Genomic DNA, 10,674 nt, shown 5'->3' with positions numbered 1-10,674 from the left:
CGAGCCGTGAGGGGGAGTGATAGCGCTTCAGTTACATATGTATGTTGTTATTCCAATCTGAACACATTTTCTAGACCATTTCCGATGCCCAGTGGATCAATCTGAATACACGGAGGCATGAACAACATAGAATATATGCCCTTGTGCTTCACAGACCACGCCCACTCCTCCTACACATTGCCCAGGTCAGGTTAGGCAAAACCCTGACTGCTTCTCCTTATTTCCAGTATTTCCAGCCTGGCAGGATGGTTCCCTGTAGCCTGGACGCCTCCCATCACAAGTGCTCCATTAAAGCCAATATCTGAGCGCCAGGAAGCAAAACTGGTCCCCCTTGTGAGGCGTGAGTGTTTCTCCTCATTTGTACTCTTTGCACCGTGATGGCAGCCTGCAGCAGCTTCCCAGACCACTAATAATGCGTCCCTTCAACAACGCCAACAGCGGCAAAAACAAAAACTGTTCATCGAGACGAGTGGTGACTGTCTCCTTATTTCCACTATTCACAGTACCACGGCAGCCTTAATGTCTCACCTGGGGTCGTGGAGGGACTCTTGGAAAACAGCCCAGCGTGGAAAAGACGAAAAATGTCCCTGACAGACGTGGAGGAGCAGCGAGTCAGCGTCCCGCTGTCACGGGCAAAATTGACCCTCGGGCAAAATTGACCCTCGGGCAAAATTGAGCCCGGGCATCCACATGCCTCTGTTATCTTAGCTCAAGCTCGTGTATGTGGGCTTCTTTTCGACTGATAAGGCGTCTAGAGTTAGCATGATCATCATTCTTTATTATGATGACAAAGATCATGTCAAAATTTGCCTCATTAAATCAGAAATTACATAAAGATCGGCAGCTTTTCCTCGTCGCCAAGCCATCCTCCAGCAGCGCTCCGACACCCATGATCGCACATTCATTTTTCACAAAAAATAGGATACCAATCACATTTACATCGACATATTTCCACAGGTGAATACTTAGGGCATGTTCACACCAAGTTGCGACACCTGAAGTTCATTAATTATGACAGGGGAAGGAAAAATGTAGGGCTTCCTTGTCTCTAAGTTACCGACGTCCAGGAAACCGTACACGGCCTTGCCAAGGATCAAGGCAACTGGCGCAATGCATCAACCTCAACTATTGCTGCTACAAGCCTGCATCTTGCCATTTCAACGTAATGGAGCAAAATAACCCCGGTCAAAGGTAAGTCTTTGAATCTTATTTTTACCGTTTTACCCTCTTTCAGGTCAGGTTAGGTTAAGGGCGAGGTTAAGCTATGGGGTATGTTATGTTAAGGATTAGGTTAGGATAGGATACTTAATATGGGGGTCAAAGAACCCTGGCTAGGAGGTTATGATGTTGGTTTTGGGAAATTTACATAGATTTGTTGGAAATTCTTGCCAAATTTCGCCTATTGAGGCCTCCCACACCTAAACTTTGCTGTTCTGACAAGTCTTCAGGTTTGTTGGGGCTAGGGAAGGATGACAATACAAAGAGTTGGAGCAGTAGTTGTATAGATATACCATTTTGAACCCAAAATATATGCGTAAAAATTCCAAGCAATGCTGATAGCGATTTTTTAAAAGATGGCGTTGGCTACTGACCAAGACAGCATTAGATATTGATCATGATGGGGTTAGGGTATTAACCAAGGTGGCATTAGGTTTGTTCGAGTACCTAGGTTAGATTTAGGCTGGGTTAGCTTGGGTTAGGTTTAATTATACGAGCACGCGAACAAAAATTGTTTTTTTTTTTGGGTGAATATATACTGTACCATAAGTTCACCTGTCTCAGATTTTCAGATGAAACTATACTTTTTCATTTTCATTGCAAATGAACCTTTTTTAAACCCTTCCCTCACATAACTGAAGGATTTCCGACAAAAATAAGCAGATTCATACAAAAAGCACCAAATTCTACCAGAAAAATGTATTTTCATCTACAAGCATGTGGTAAAGTTACAGTTTTGGGCAATATTCCTAAACCTAATCCAACTTAACACATTGATTGGTACTCATTGGCACTGGATCAGTACCTAATGCCACTTTGGCCATTACTATCATCACTTTGCTCAGTACTTATCGCCATCGGGTCAGCACATTTAGATTTGAATCTCCTCCTCTACCCCCTCCCCCCCCTTCTTCCCCTGCAGACCATCATGGTGCAGGTTAATGTGGATGGACTCGGGAGGAAATGATAAATTATATAAAAACTAATATCGCAGGAATGAACATTCTGACAGTAAGATATACACCGTTGTCCATTGTGTTGTATGTGACCCAAGTTCTTCATTGAGAACAACAATGTTTTTAGCAATGAGATAGGTGAACTTGTCAATTTCTGGTGTTTTGATTGCTTTGTTAATTAATTTTGTCACAGATGTGTAGGTTCTGAGGAGGAATGGGGTGATAAAAACTGAATTACAACAGAAACAATGAGGAGATTCATTTAAAACACATCTAAATCTACCAGAAGAATGTATTTTCATCTACCATTAGGAGACAGGTCCTAATCCTAATACTGTACATATAAACTATTTATTCAAATATAATAATTTTCTTTCTGGAAAAAAGTAAAAGTGAGTGTGTCAGTTTTTCAATTTTCAAGTTGACAATTTTATATTATTCCTGAAAAAGAAACTATCTTCATAAGGAAAACCATCATGAAATACACAGGAAAAAAAGTGTCTGTGCCTCAATATAATTTAAACGAAACCTAACCCAACCTGGTCAGACCCTAATGCCACTTGGTCAGTACTAATGCTCCTAGTCAGAACCTAACGCCACCTGGTCAGTATGACTTTTGCACCACCCTATCTTTCGACCTATCTCTGTCAGAAGGATATAGATGCTATCCATAGGGTAGCTTTCTCATGGGGACTACATTTTAACATCAATAAGAGTGTAGTACTAAGATGCCAGACTTGTCTCTGGATCCTGTACATAGACTCTTGGGTATTCTGGTTGATAACCGTCTAAAATTCCACTCTCACCTCAAAATCAGTCAGTAAAGCAGCAGGACTGGCTAACAATTTGTTGAGGTCCACTCTTTGCACAAATAATGAGTTCATGGTATCCCTTTCTAAAATCCTTTGTTAGAGTTAGGGTCCCCTTACCAGATGGACCTAACTGATTGACAGTCTCTCAGAGCTAAACTATACTGATTGCACAAGAACTCTGAAGTCTTCACTCAGTATGTAGTGGGCTACTTAGATCAGATTTAATTCACCGTTGGAGGATATTCCATGGAGAATCGACAATTTCCCCACTTGACCTTTTCCTCCCTGCTACCAGTACCATGAATGTCACCAGAGGTCACACATTGAACTTTCATAAACCCCATACTAATGTTGAATATAGATGCTATTTTTTTAGCATAACATTCATTGAACATTAGAATTCTTTAGTTACCTGCTGAGGATGGGTAGTCTTAGGCCGCTTGGAAATATATAACTATACATAGACTAAACCCCACAATATTATCCATACTAGAGCAGGTTGTTCTTGGATGATACATATGGCACACTATCCAGCTTCTTTAAACTGTAATTACACCATTTTAGTGCTAAAGTATTGTTAGTGCTGGCGTCCCAGCAGGTTCTAGCTGCCTCATTTATATACTACCAAATTTCCTTTATGAACCATTTGACTGGTGAGTAAACCCAACACCCCCTGGTCAGAAATTCACAAAGTTAAAATACATTGGATATTATAGTGCCCAGAAATTTGAGAGCCCACATCTCCACTATGATAGTCAATTGAATTGTTTTTTATGAGGGAACTATTGGTTTTGAATTACCACCCAAGCTAGGTCAGACAGGGGCTGCCTTATGTAAGCCAGAAAATTTTTGGTAGACCCATAACGTTTTTAGACTCCCAACATATTATCTGATGGCTGCAACAATATTTTTATTAAGAATGTATGTTCATTTTCAGTGAGCAAGAGTTTGTGCATTTGCACACTGTGAAGCAGTGGCTGCGAGGGGAAGAGCCAAATATGTTGCCACGCAAAAAGAAGAACGTGAAGAGATTTGCTCTCCTGGTGAAGGTAAATTTGATAAATTACCTATGAATAGCTGAATAATTTTATTCCACAGGAACCTTATACGAGTGTGTGTGTGTGTGTGTGTGTGTGTGTGTGTGTGTGTGTATGTATGTATATATATATATATATATATATATATATATATATATATATATATATATATATATATATATATATATATATATATATATTCCATTCTTATAAATGAAATATGTAGCTACTTAAGGTAACATTTCTTTTCCCGACTTATCAGTGAAGCTATATATTATTTCCAGATGTTTATTAAAATATATTTTGTTTGTCTATTATAACTAAAGGCAAATGTGCGACATTATTAAGGCTAAGTTAATCATATTATTGCATAATTTTTATATATTTTTTTCCCAATCCTACCAGGGTGAAGATTGTCATCGAATAATGCAAGTAGGTGACACAATATCAATGTTTCAGAATGCTGCAAAAATATGCATGTGGGTTCTTTTACTATGCTTTGGTGTTGGTGCTTATGATTGCTACAGAATGCTGGTATGTACGTATATACTTTTGCTTTATTTTTAACAGGGTTGTGATTTGCTTATGATTGCTACAGAAATATGATATATATATATATATATATATATATATATATATATATAAATATATATATATATATATATATATATATATATATATATATATATATATATATATATCTAATTTTGCTTTATTTTTAACAGGGCTGTGTTTTGCTTAGGGTTGGTACAGAGTGCTGGTGTGTGTGTGTGTGTGTATATATATATATATATATATATATATATATATATATATATATATATATATATATATATATATATATATATATATATATATATATATATATACTTTTGCATTATTTTTAACAGGGTTATGAATGATATTATGTTGGCTGTCTTGTCACTGTAATTACAAATAGAAATTTCTGTCATGGATGTATTCTCCATACAGATAAGAAACTAATGACTGTAGCTGAATGAGACTGAAATCACCAAGATAACAAGAGTAAGTTTAGTATTGTGATTTGGGTTGTCATGAAAGTCATTGGCACAGTGCAGTTCATCTTTTCTTGTGCCAAAATTCTTAAGCTTGACCAGGGGCGTTTCTAGGGTTCAAAAACATTCGGGGCAAAGAGAAAAACATCAGGGGCTGAAGTTAACAGAGTTCGTTCACCACCACGCACCTAAGATAAACACATAGAGTTACAGTAAACTACAAACTGCTCAAACTACTGGCATATGGCTTCAAAATGTAATCTTTAGTATGAACTACATCAATAACATCAGCTCCGTTCAAACAATGGATAATATTTATTTCTTATTTTTTGGAGTGACGGGGGCACGGGGCCCGGGGGTGAAAAAAGGTTTGGGGCTCAAGCCCCGGAAGTCCAATGCTAATGATGCTATTGAGCTTGACCTTATTTTCCCTTTGTTGGTGGTGGGTGAAAAATTGGATGTTGATTTCTAGGTCGCATGTTTGATGTGTTGTGTCTCGTCACTGCAGTGCTTCTTGCTGACATGCATGCCTGTAAGTCATTGTAAAAATGGGTCCTATACCTTCTGCCTTATAAAACACAGTACCATTAAGGGGAAAAACCCAAGATTCAAGCAACAATTTATACAACATAAATACTGAAAAATGTTTATTGTCTGTGTTCCTATTGCCAAATGCCAGATATTTTATATGTACATGGCAGGAACAAAAAGCATGTCTGGATATAAAGTTACAAATCTGTGTGTGTGTATGTGTGTGTGTGTGCGCACACGCGCTGGGTTAAAGGGAAAACGAAGCACAATGGACAATGCGATTGCTATAAATTCTCCTGCATGATTTTACAGATAAACTATATCTCATCAAAGTGGCCGAGGGGAGGAGGCGGCAGGTTCTCCTGCATCAGATCATATTGCGCATCCTTGCCCAGTATCATGATGATGCAGGCCACTGTGGTCAACACACCACAGAGGAAAACATTGCCTCTTAATTATTACTGGCCAAGGACATTATGTCAAAGACTATGTGAGACATTAGACAGTACATTGCATGTTCAGTTTCACCATGTCAGTGATGCTTATACATGTGAAAAGTCCTGTTGTAAAGAAGAGAAATATTGTCTCCGTGAAGTTAACAAGTTGCCTGCATCAGATTGCTTCTTGATTACTGAGGAACATTTTAGTCTGATCACTTGTATATTTTTGCAATAAAGTCAATGAATTTCAAGTGTATTTTATTTTTCATCATTATTCTTATTAGCGTTTCTATGTTAAAACTCAAAAGCCGTTTGGAATTCACTTCTTACAATATTAACAGTTTCTTGGCCTCAAAACTCTTTTGAACACAATAGTCTCATTTAAATGAATTATTTGCTGCTTTCCTATTTTCAGTGCAGGCGTTCTCTCTGGACCCTGCTCCTAGGCTTGTTATTTTCTTAAAGATGATTCTGTATTTCATTTGTTACTGTTCCCAGTTATAGCTTATATGTTGTATCTGTTAGTGCTATTTGTCTTAAAAGTCCCTTATGCATGGTTGGCTTTGCCTTCTATTTATTAATTGTTATTTGATGCTTTCCAAGTGTCTTGGAATACAGGAATAATACCATTATTCCTTTATTCCTGTATTAAAAACATTACTTAATGCATTCAATATATCTGTCTTAATTCCATAGAGGGGTGGGCTCAGATGAGACATCACACCCTCTGGCTGTTTGTAATTAAGGTATATACAAACGAGTAAATGCAAGTCTACACATTTGTTTCCCTAATAATGTTTGGTGATGCAAGTATAGATTTCATATCTATAATACTGTGGTAGCTGCAAATGTGCACATTATGTCTATCTCACATTGTGTAGAAAGTAGATGAAAGACTAGAAAAGTTCCATTGTCTGCTATATCAGAAATGGATTTCAAATAAACATTTTTTTTCATCTACTTCATAAATGAAATAACCCCAGCCTTCTCAGGCACACTACATATCATAATTTAAGGCAGCATCATCTTGAATTACCTGTTCACAGAACCACCCGCAATCTGCAGTCCTGAAACAATATGTTGTTGAATTGTTTCTACACTCCTCATTAGAGAGAGAGAGAGAGAGAGAGAGAGAGAGAGAGAGAGAGAGAGAGAGAGAGAGAGAGAGAGAGAGAGAGAGAGAATCATCTTTTTCAAGCCTAACTGACCAACTTCTGTAGGACAGCCTGTTTTAGCTCTTTGATAAGTAATATTTGGTGAATTTCTTGGTTTCCCTATATCATGATTTTCTCATGTATTGACTCTCAGGTTCATCATATTTCCTAGGCACAGCTAATGTAAGTACTTTATCATGATTTAATGTTTTGAAAAGCATTGGTGAGTATTTATTAACAGATTCGTGGTTTATCCATGTTAGGTTAGTTGCCCTATCAAGTGTTGCCTAACATAACGTCGCTCCTTAAAACCTTCTCTCTCACACACACACACACACACACGCACACACACACACATTATATATATATATATATATATATATATATATATATCTATATATATATATATATATATATATATAGATATATATATATATATATATATATATAATGATCATCTCAGCTGTCTTTGACATTTAAATTTTCTGTTATCGCCAGTTGCCTTGGTCCTTGGCAAGGCCGTGTACGGTTTCCTGGACGTCGGTAACTTAAAGACAAGGAAGCCCTACCTTTTTCCTTCCCCTGTCATAATTAATGAACTTCAGCTGTCGCAACTTGGTGTGAACATGCCCTAAGTATTCACCTGTGGAAATATGTCGATGCAAATGTGACTGGTGTCCTATATTTTGTGAAAAATGAATGTGCGATCATGGGTGTCGGAGCGCTGCTGGAGGATGGCTTGGCGACGAGGAAAAGCTGCCGAACTTTATGTAGTTTCTCATTTAATGAGGCAAATTTTGACATGATCTTTGTCATCATAATAAAGAATGATGATCATGCTAGCTCTAGACGCCATATCAGTCGAAAAGAAGCCCACATACACGAGCTTGAGCTAAGATAACAGAGGCATGTGGATGCCCGGGCTCAATTTTGCCCAAGGGTCAATTTTGCCCGTGACAGCGCCGCCGAGGAGTTGAGTTACCGGTGGTCGGGGTGGGCAGGTACCGTTAATTTGAGTACCGGTACTACCGGTACTCAAATTAACGGTACCTGCCCATCCCTATAGGCGGTGGTCGGAGCTGTAAAGCCTGCCTGGGTGTCCTTTCCCCATCTATCCCTTTCTATGTGTTCCTCTAGACTCATCCGTACAACTGCCATCATTTGTTTGTAGCCTACATTGGTTAGTGCCATGATGGGTCTGAACTCACTGACTCTGGGTTGCCTGGTTTTGGGTATCATGATTGTGTTTGATTCCTTCCATTCTTCTGGCATGTCTCCTGATTGTGCTGTGTGTCTCAATGTTCTGACTAGTGTATTCAGTAGCACTTGGCTATTCAGGAACACTTTGGAGGAGGACTCTGCTGTAGGGGTGGGCAGGTACCGGTACCAGCTAAACGGTACGGTACCGATACCAGTTTGCTCGGATTTATTTTTTGGATTTATTGGATAATTCTTCCTGTCCGATTCTGGATTCTGGATATTACTGACTTAGGAACTAGTTTGTATGGTGCAGTGCAAGGCAGCCATGAGGCTCAGTCTGTCTACAGAGCCCCGAGTGAAACAATAACAGTGGACTTACAAAATGGAAGCCAGCCAACGCTGCACAGCACATTCTCGGAGCAGCTATTACAGCCATATTATCCCCCAAAACAGGGCCAGTTAGGTTATAATGGTTGGTTGTATTAGTTTGAATATATTCGACATGCGGTGTGGCCCGTCCACAATTACGCAGGTACGTACGCAACGCGGGACGGGGTGGGGCGGCGGCGGCCACTACGCTGGGCACCTAATGGCATGCCCGACACTCGTCAACAGACCGGCTACAAGGTTATATTGGAATAGATTACAAGAGTGTGCGTTAGGGAAGAAGTCAGAGGGGGATGAGTAGGAGGAATATGCCCAGAATCGTCCAGAGTGGAGTTTTTAGAAAAAAAGTTTGAGAGAAGAGTTCAGCCTTAGAGATGGATGAGACGGCGGTGCTGCCGTCAGGACTAAGGAGTGGAGGGAAAGATGAAGAAGTGAAGCTGGAGGATATGTTTTTGGCTACATGCCAGAAGTCACGGGAAGAATTAGAGAAAGCAAGATTTTAGCATTTTTTATTGATGAAAGAGTTTTTGGTAAGTCGGAGAATAGATTTGGCACGATTCCGGGCAGAAATGTAGAGATCATGGTTAGTGGGAGTTCGAAGGCTCTGGTACCTTTTGTGAGCTGCCTCTCTATCGTTGACAGCACGAGAACAAGCGTGATTAAACCAAGGCTTTTTAGGCTGCGGTGGAGACCCTTGACAGTCTCTATCAAGGGACTCCAGGCCTCGGCGGTTAGCCACGGGTCACGGCCGCCCTTGGCCTCACATTTCATGGCTATTTCCACAACCATTTTCATCCCTACACTTTTTCTTAAGGTTTTCCAGGAGGTTAAATAATAACTTTACTCAATTAACTGCTGGCTGCTAACACTGCTTGGAGGGGAACTCATGAAGGTACTGGTAGGCAAGTTTTCCTAATCTGCGGTATTTTCTGGTGTTCGCTTCCCACCATTTCCATGACTCTTCGTCTGCCCCGGCCCAGCCTTTTTCCCTTGTGGCATTCATGAACCACTGCGTTGTTTACCGTTTACCGTTGATGAGGTTTCAGGCCCAGCTCCGCCGCTGATGCAACGCTCTACTGTCTACTGTCTCTGCGTCACTACTGGACGCTAAGATCGGTGCCATTGCACTTTCTAGAAGTGTCTGTGCTTTTGGCCTTGGCTTCATCATTCCTTTTTCTCTTCCTTGGTTCATCGCCCTCACCCACGCCAGCACTTGCACCACAGAGGCGAGCACTGTTCCTTGCACCTGCTCTGCAATGTGTAAAGAAGATGAAAATGACCTCTATACCAGATAAGATCCCACTCTGTAGTTGTCGTCCATTTCTACTCCTGCAAATCCCCTATCAGCTGCTGCCCTCGAGGTTTCTTTCATATAGTTAACTATTTCCACACCTTTCTGGTAATCTTCTCGACTTTCCTCACCTGAGTCTAAGGCTGGAAGTGGTGTGGACTCAACAGTGGCTGGCTGAGGGCATTCTTGAGACACAAAATGAGGGTCACTACATCGGCTACAGTTGATGCAGTCACTCATTTGCTTGGTAGTAAATCATGGACCCCGCTGAGTGTTGTCCAGGAATAGGGGATAGGTGTTTGGAAGATTGTGTTGAGCTGACGGGTGGAGAAATTGAGTTTTCGAGGAAGTAAAGGACACCAAGCTACCTCTGTCCCATTCAGAAATGACAGCAAGGTCAAAGGTTAATGTTCTGCAGCGTCCAGCCTTGAGTCATGCTTTCCGTTGGGTGGGTCTTCTGTTGAAAGATGCTGAGCAATGCACAGTAGATTTATCGGCATGAGTGGATTGAGTAGTTTGTTTTGGAATTAAAAGATTATTAATGTGTATTGCCTGGGCTTGGGATGACAGGTTCCTCTCTTCTCCTTTGTTGTATAACTGCAACAATAAACTATCAAACAATCAGTAATGAA

At 40.1% G+C, this 10,674-nt stretch overlaps 1 long non-coding RNA gene across 1 annotated transcript; it reads left to right on the top strand.

Moving 5' to 3' along the window:
• The first annotated feature begins 972 nt into the window (after positions 1 to 972).
• On the top strand, positions 973 to 4,609 carry LOC127006064 (uncharacterized). Its single transcript, XR_007759042.1, has 3 exons — positions 973 to 1,191; positions 3,924 to 4,035; positions 4,429 to 4,609. It is a non-coding gene; the product is annotated as an uncharacterized LOC127006064 (long non-coding RNA).
• The last annotated feature ends 6,065 nt before the right edge of the window (positions 4,610 to 10,674 follow it).

The sequence above is a fragment of the Eriocheir sinensis genome, chromosome 32 (genome assembly GCF_024679095.1).
Source record: "Eriocheir sinensis breed Jianghai 21 chromosome 32, ASM2467909v1, whole genome shotgun sequence".
In the NCBI taxonomy this organism is placed as follows: Eukaryota; Metazoa; Arthropoda; class Malacostraca; order Decapoda; family Varunidae; genus Eriocheir; species Eriocheir sinensis.
Note: the sequence above shows the minus strand (reverse complement) of the source record. Positions and strands in the feature narration are given on the sequence as shown.